This window comes from Carassius auratus, chromosome 37 (genome assembly GCF_003368295.1).
Source record: "Carassius auratus strain Wakin chromosome 37, ASM336829v1, whole genome shotgun sequence".
Classification (NCBI taxonomy): Eukaryota; Metazoa; Chordata; class Actinopteri; order Cypriniformes; family Cyprinidae; genus Carassius; species Carassius auratus.
The window spans coordinates 12,445,594-12,454,309 of NC_039279.1; positions in this window are offsets into that span (position 1 = coordinate 12,445,594).

Here is an 8,716-nt window from a genome sequence, read left to right on the forward strand (position 1 = left end):
ACCATTATGTTTCATTCACTTAAAGTGAATAGCTTTGTAAACATCCTGTTATTGCTTCACTGTCATTATTGGATGTGTGCCTTTACAATATGATTTAAAGGCAGTAGCCGTGTTTTTACTCTGAAAAATATGTTTGTTTTCCTCGCAGATCAAAGGCTGAAGGCTTGATCACAGAATTGAAGCACAATCAGATGAAATCCACCTGTTTTTGTGTTTACGTGACTCTACCGATAGCTTTGTCTTTGTGCACGTGCTGATCTACAGCAGGCAGACTGCGTGCGACTGTGACGTCAGCTTCACTTCCTCCACAGGCTCTTTTCCTGAGGATGGACGTCTGCCTGCCTGTGTTTCTGCCAACCAGGGGCCAAAGCACTGACAAAAACATCCTTCCAGCCCACTACCTGCCCCTGTGGCCTTGTCCCGCTCCATACTACCTCTTGTTTGCAGGAAGGCCATGTTTCCTGAGTGACAGGGATTTGAGCGGGATCGAGGCTGGGCTTTTCATATTCTCAATAACACTGCTTTCTTTGTCTTTGTTTATGTTACATCAGGTGCACCGAAGAGTGTCTGGAGCCCTATGATACTAGAAATGCTTTTTAAATGGACCAAGAACAGATTTTACCTGGTGAGTTCATGTGATTTAGAATATACCATTATTTGGTATAATTTCATAATGTGCAATTTAAAACTGTCACTCACGTTTTTGAAGATAGAGATGAATGTGCATGATACAAACCTAAATTTGTATAATTCATAACTGAAAACATTTTGTAACATGATTTTGATGTACCATTTACATGGTAATGTAATGTCTGATTTTAAAATGGGTTTTGAAGAATGAATTTTGAGATTTTATGTTTTCAAGTGATATATAACTTCTGATGATTTCTAAAAAGTGATAGAGAAAAAGGCAACGAGGAAGTCTTTTTTTTAAACAAAGGTCAAAGCTCCTTTTGTAATGTAGATTTCTGTGGGTGCACTCTTGTCATAAATTCATCTTTTACTTTTCCTACATAATTTTTAACAAAAAATATTGGTAAAATATATATTTGGGAGTCTTAGACCTTTCCAGCAATATATAGTTTGTCAAGATTAGATTAGATTCGATTGTAATATAGTATAGTCAACGTAGGTGTCCCGTATACGGGACGGGGTGACATTTAACCGGTTAACAATATTGAAAATATCAATTGAGTCTTGTTTTAAGAACAGTGTTAATGACTATGTAAATGTGCATATTTCATGACAAGGGCATTGCTTTTACTGCTTTTGAGCCAAAACTGTGTTGCTGGTTCATTGCTGGAGAGTGTATATTCCATCTTTTATGGAATGTTTCATGTCAACTCTTTTTAATAACTGAACATGTTCAGCTGTTGTACCTTACTTACCCCTAAAAGGTGCATTTAGTCGTCTTAGTATTTGTACCCTTAAAGTACTACTAGAAACCTTTTGGCGTAAATAAGGTGTTGTATCTAAAGGATTTTGCCCATTGTTTTTTATTTTTTTTGATCTAGGAGTGTAGGTAGCTGGGAAATACTTCATTGTTTTCACATGTATTTTGTCACACAAATGTATTTGTCGCATCAAAGGACCATTTAAAAATATTCAAAAAAATATTTCAAAATGAAAATTCTACGCAAAATTAGATATTTAAAAAATAAGGTAACTGATATATTTGTTATTTAGTTGAAAGATTGTTCAAAATAGCCTCTCTTGTGTTTAATAAAGTCATACGGTTTTGTAAATAAAGTTAAATGGTGAATTGGTAAACAGAATTTTAAAATTGAGATGTTAAGATGTGCGTTAATTACCCATGCATTTGTTTATTCCTGTGGTCATTTTCATTAATTTTTGTTCAGTTTGTCAGGGGGTTGTTAAAAGAAATGATTATTAAGCTGATAAGTGAGCAATGTCTTGCAATTCCTGTTTTTAAATCATTACATGTCTGGAGCACACCCTGTTTTATTTTGAGACGCGTTTTTCCATGCCAAGGTTCTCAGTAACAGGCTGAGATTTCTCACTAAGTCTCCCTTGATAGATTTACAACTTGTCTGATGTATCATCAATTGCTCTTGATGTGCCAACGCCATTGTCATCGGAGCATTAGACGTATACAATGAGGGATTCTCAGGATGGGAATACCTTTCAAAAGCTGTCTCTAATTAAATCTGATTGTGTCTATCATAAGTGAGTAAACAGATTGTGCTGTTACCCGTCTCTCGGGTTTAGTTGCATCTCTATCTATTTCCAGCTGACCAGCTGTGATGGAAGCATGCCGATGGGACTCTCAGATTTAGCCAAGACGGCCGGCTCAGTTTCAGTTCCTGTCCCTCCTCTTCCCTAGCATCAATCACTCAAGTGTGTGTGTGTGTGTGTGTAGGTTGGAATGTTTGTGTGTGCATGTATGGACACCCTAAGGTGACCTCGGCCCAGATCACATCATTAGCCGTAAATCTGAAGACACGCACAAAACAAACTCATTTAGAGCACATTTGGGCATTCTTCCTCACCGTCTGATTTACACACGAGATCTTACGCAACACCTGTCTCTCCTGTCCCACGATTCCCCCTGCACGTGAGTGATGTGCCCATAGACTGCCCTACTTTCAAGTCTGTGAAATACACGAAGGGCGCTAATTGAGCAGCCTTTCTTGCCAGGCTGCGAATTCCTCTTGTGCTGATCGTTGATATGCCCCTTGGGGGCCTGTAAAAGTGGCAAGAGTCCAGACAGAGTCTTGGACCTGCACAATGAGATCACCAAGACTTGGAACAGTTGTGTAACGGCACTCATGTATCATGCCACAGAGTTGGACACTTTACACTGCGGACCTCATGTACTCTTTATCCAACAAAGCCTGTGAGCAGTTGGTTTCGTGCCACTGGAATTTAGAAAAGCCCCCCCATGAGCTCCCGGTCTTTTCCAGTGCCATGCTGACATGCAGAAAGAGTCCTTGCAAGCTGTTTGTGACCTAAAACAGGACAGTTCGCTCAAATATTAGAATTCTGGCATCATTTATTCACCCTCAAGTTGTAACATGCATGGAACACAGACAAAACAAATGTTTTTATCCATACAATGAAAAAACTACTTTGGTCCCCATTGAATTTTATTGTATGGACAAAAATATTCTTTAGAATGGTCTGTTGTATTCCATAAAGCTGAATATATCAGTATTCAGATTGATTATGAATGTATTATAAATGCCATAAGCGATATTTTGATGACCTAGATTCAGTGCTGAGAGTGTTCTGATTGCAAAAGGAGGCAGCCATATCAGCAATGCATAAACAAGCTTTATCAAAAACAGCTAATAATGATTTTTAAACGGTTTTAAGTTGCTGTGCGTCTGTGCTTAGCACACAAGTGAGCCAATACTGTTTGTCAGTTTCGCAACATTAATATAACAATGCTTGTCTCCTATTAAGATTGCATCCACATGGCATTATGGGAATTGATGTTTGCGTGTAATGTCACAGCATCTGTTGTTTGTGGAATGCTCTCCATTGCCAGTTTTGTTCTTAATGATTTCAAAGAATGCTACAACATTTAGCATAGTGCTAATTGTGAAATGTGCTATACTGATCAGTCAGTCTGTTGAAGTGGTCCCAAGTATCTTTCACTAAGTGAGTTTTGGACCGAAATGCAGTCAGGCATGCAACAGGAGCAGAGCATGCCAGTTTGATTATGACTTAGTGACTGTCCCTCTGCTTGTACAGTACCTTTGGGGTTTCCCTGAGCAGCCACTGACCTGGCTCTAGTTTTATGAGTATGTCAGTATCTATTGGATGGACATCACACTTAGCAGAAAGGCTGCATGCAGCCATGACATTAGACACAAACATGGCATCGCATTTCTTATTGCATTTCATCCTGTAAATGTTGTTATTTCTTTCTTTCTTTATTTTGACCCTTTCTCTATTTTTAGATCACATACATGTTCTCAGCCTGGTACAGATCTGGCAGTTTTAGTGCGCCAGTAAGTGAGACGTCAAAACAGATGACTTTTTCTTTGCATAAACTCTATCCTGTAAACATAGAGAAGAGGGAAAAATAGAAAGCCTCACTGAGTAAAATATACCAGTGTTAGAGATTGTAGGGCAAAGGTTGCAGATGTGTGAGCCGACACTTTAGACTCAATATCAAAGGAGAATAAAAGTTTTTATTATATAGGATTTATATTGATCTTTAATTAAATATTGTTTAGAAATGTATCTAAGTCTTTATTTCTTTCTTTTATTGCTATACATTCCTATATTACACCATACAACAGACTAAATAAAACAAATGATATGATTAGTATTGTATCATGTAGTAATGTGAGTTAACATGCTTAAGGAAACTCACAACAAGTTGATCCAGATGATTTCAATTATTTATTGGTGCCTTTTGCAAAATAACTGGTTTTCTATTTATTTAGCAGATCATTTTTATAATTTATTTTGCATAAATGTTCCTGTGGCTCAGTGGAAGAGCATTGCATTAGCAGTGCAAAAGGTTGTGGGGTCAATTCCCAGGGAACGCACATAAAGGTAAAAAAAAAAAACCTTTTGGATAAAGGTGTCTGATAAATGTAAATGCATAAACGCAGCTCAGAATATGTACATACTGTGATTTGTGGAGTATCAAATAAAACATTCATCATTTTCTCTGTATGTCCTTTCACCCACAGGACCTGTAAACCTGATCCATGACTGCAGAGCAAGGGCAGGCAGACTGCCGAGACTGACAGAGCTTTTTTATTTTTAAATTATAGTGACACAGCATATAGAGAAATCTACCGAACATCCCTGCCCATGTATGTGCAATCTCCTGGGCAGCTAAACAGAAATAATTTAAAATAGATTGTATTCTCAATCCTCTGTCAAGCTGTATTTGAGATCTTTGAGGCACACATGAAGACACCTCCCCTCAGGATGCACTATGGGGACACTTGCTGCACAGTTGAAAATTAAGGTATTTATATTTTAAATATTTGATTTAAATGGCAAACAACCAACATCCCCTTTAAATTACTGTTTGATCTAATCAGGGTAGGGTCAATCAGGGGTCAATAAAATATGTTTATTTTAAACAATAATTTTTATTATTATTATTATTATTAAATAAAAAAGAGGGATGTGAAGTTTACATGCTGAGCTACAACTGAGAAAATGACTGTGGTGATATTTATGCTGTGTTCAATTCAAATGACCTGAAATTTTACTGGCAGGCCCCTGGGCTGATTTATAAACACATAAATTAATGATGCAATGTACAACTTGTGTTTTAATTTAAGCAGGAGGTGGTAATATACTTGTGTTTACACATCCATCTTGAATTACTCACACTGTTCAGGCCGTCTGTACACCAGAGCTGCTGTACGAGGCACTTCCCAACTTTTCCAAAAAAGGTTACGACAGCCAAGGCTGACGTTTCATTTTTGTCCCCTACCCAGAATGCACCGGGGCTCCAGACATATGAAGTTGCTGTTGTAGTAGGGCATGTAACTCTCCGCGCCACTGGCTCTGATTTGCATGCTCAGAATAAGCCCAAAGGCGTCCAATTACACAGCTCTCATGGATTGCTTGGTGTCACTTATCATCTGTTTGAGGGATATGATGATTCTGCTCTTCATGTGTAAAAGGATAGCATGAACTTCTGGGCCCCTTTTTTTGTGGAGTGTTACTTTGGTGGGAAGATCAGCACAAACCCACTTAAAATAGTGAACCTCCTCCCTTTTGGCAGCATGCTAGGCTTCGGGACCCTTACAAGGTCTGTAGAGCAACAACTTCCTTCAGCGTGAGCACATTCCCCTCTAAGACAGAGAAGCGTGAAAAATTATCCCAGATGATTTATCTGAGAACTTTAGTCTCATGGTTTCTAGAGTCTAATAAGTGAGATTTTATTTCTATCACAAAGAGCTATTGGTATTTCTAATATTTTATATTATATAGTCTCTAGAAACATGTTTTGAAATGAACAGCACCAGGGCATGACATAAGGATTTGGTTTAGCAATAATCTCTTATTAAATCTGCTCCAATTTCTCTGTCTCAGTGCTTTTAGCTGGTTATTTTAATGGTAGCTGTTAGGTCTTCGGTTTCAGAAGCTTGGAGCAAAACCATGACAAGTGTACGAAATTCCCGATGAAGAAACCCGAAGCGCCCTGTACTTTCTTGTCATGCGTCTGATTGAACTACCAGCTGCACACTCAGACCTGATGAATATGTGTTTATGCATGCGCATTTATCTGTTGCCAGCTGGGAACAACATCCTGATGCTGAATGAGTGTGTTGAGTCAAACTCCAGCATCAGTGATTTTGTTGCCAGAGGAGCACCATGGACATCCTGTGCATGAGTCCTCGGAGCTGGAGCTTCCCTCGTCCACACACTGAGCAAAGATGCCTCAGTACTGGTGGTGGTATTAGGCTAAATTGATGTTTTATACTTGTATAATCGAAATATATTTCACTCTTCATAGCATATAACAACAATTGAGTGCCAATTATGTTCTGCAGAGATGCTTACATTGTTTACTTACTGTCACTGTTCTCAAACTGACTTTTTATTGCATTGTTGCAATTTATGCTTTTCACACACACACATAGGCCTACACACACACATACACACACACACACACACACACACACACACACACACACACATATATATATATATATATATATATATATGCATGTATGTATGTGTGTGTTTGTGTGTGTGTGTGTGTGTGTGTGTGTGTGTGTGTGAAAAGCATACATTTCAACAATGCAATAAAAAGTCAGTTTGAGATTGCATTATTATTTTTCATAAGATGTTGTGTTCAAGATTGACCACTGTGTGTCCTAAGTTTGAGGTTGTGTTTCTGGATAATGTCCTGCAGAGGGCGCCACACTTTGCCTTGTTTCAACCCCAGTGCAGGGCCTTGTCTGATTGAGTTCCATGCATGACAAAGAGCAGAACAACACTTTACAGGCTGAGTCTTGAGGTGAATCTGGACGTCTTTGTGGAATTTGGTCTAAACAAATGCTGTTATTTTATTTAGTCACTCCTTATTCAAGAAAGAAAAGGACCAAAACAGCATCTACAAAACTACAGGGAGTGCATAATTATTAGTCAAGTCATATATTTTTCCAAGCACATTTTACTGATTCCAAACCACATCAGTCTTTACAGTTACTATTAAGTAATTGTTCATGAGGAAAGTGGAGGTGTGAAGTCAAGGATGCAAGATTCTAATTAACAGGTTGAGAATGAAATCTGCATATTAACTGTGTATTAACTGTTTCATTGTTTAGTCAATGACACATTTTTGTAGGCCATTCCGGAAGATAGCTTTGCCCTGGTTCCCTCAATAAAAACCCAAATATGTTTTTCCATTGGCTTTTGGATCATTGCAGAAAACAAGCTCTGCAGTCACTTTTGGCAACTTGTAAGCGACTGCCTTTTTAAATACTTTTTTCTTTTTTATCACAAAGGGGCAGGCTATTACTTGTGTTTTTTATGTCATACAATAAAACATGATAGTATTTTTTGAGTGTTAACCATTTATTAAAGGAAAAAAATAAATAAAATAATATTGGGAAAACACTGATTTAGGGACCGTAAAACGCTAAATGCTAACACTTTTCCAGGTTTTGGCCTACAACAATGTCATACCTGAAGCACAACTCTTAAAATACAATATCCCTTGATGCATTGTGCTTGACTTGACATTCCATTTCCTGTATGACAAGTTAATGTAAATAATAATACAGTTATATTTTTTTACTACTCACAATTTAATTAGAATCCTAGATGTTAAAATATGATTATTACACTGAATTACAAAAAATAACCATATTTATTTTCAAGAGGATGCTACTCACTTGCAACGCGATGAGGTCATTGTTGAAACAATGTCGAAACATTTAGTGTTGTATAACGCCTATTGTTTCCACATACTATATACTATATATATATACTGCAGATTATTCAGTAGTATGAACTTGCACTGAAATGATCTATGCATTTTTAAACATGCTTAATCGCACGCGGTATGAAGTTAATTTAGCTAGTGAAACTGCATGGCAAGCTGATAAAGGTGGAATACATGTTCATTAAATGTGCTAAAATGCTTAGCTAATTAATGTAGGACCTTTATTTGTAAAGCAGCTGTTTCAACGAAGTTTTGTGAGTAAGTAGGCATTTGCTGGTGTATGTTTGTATTTATTTACAGGGTGTGGAGAAGGCTGGGCGAAGGCTGTCAGAAGATATGGACACACACCTGTTGAACACAGAGGTGTTGAGCCAGTAGGTAAAGAAGCAGGGATTAGTTCTCTACCTCAACTGAGAGACTTCCTCTGTGCATACAGATGGTGAGTGAGTGAATGAGTGTGTGTTTCTTGACTGACTTCGTCACAGTACCTATTGAGTCAGCTCTCTGAGTCACCCGTTTCATGGTTGCCTAGTGACAACGGCGGGGAAATGTTTCCTATTGCGCATTCGCTGATGCTTGGTACCAATATTTATTCAAGCACGGCAGTAAGAGGGCCAGAGAAAATAATTGATGCATTCCACATGATTGTACGGCCGTTTGGCCATCCGTAAAAACTGTTTACCTGAGGATTCAGAACTTCCCTGGTTTTTCAGGCTTACCGAATCAACTAATAAAACACATATATTTCAAGGGATTCGGTTACTCTGAATCAGTGTTTTCAAAGCTTTCTTGTCTTACGTACCCCCATAGTCTACGGGT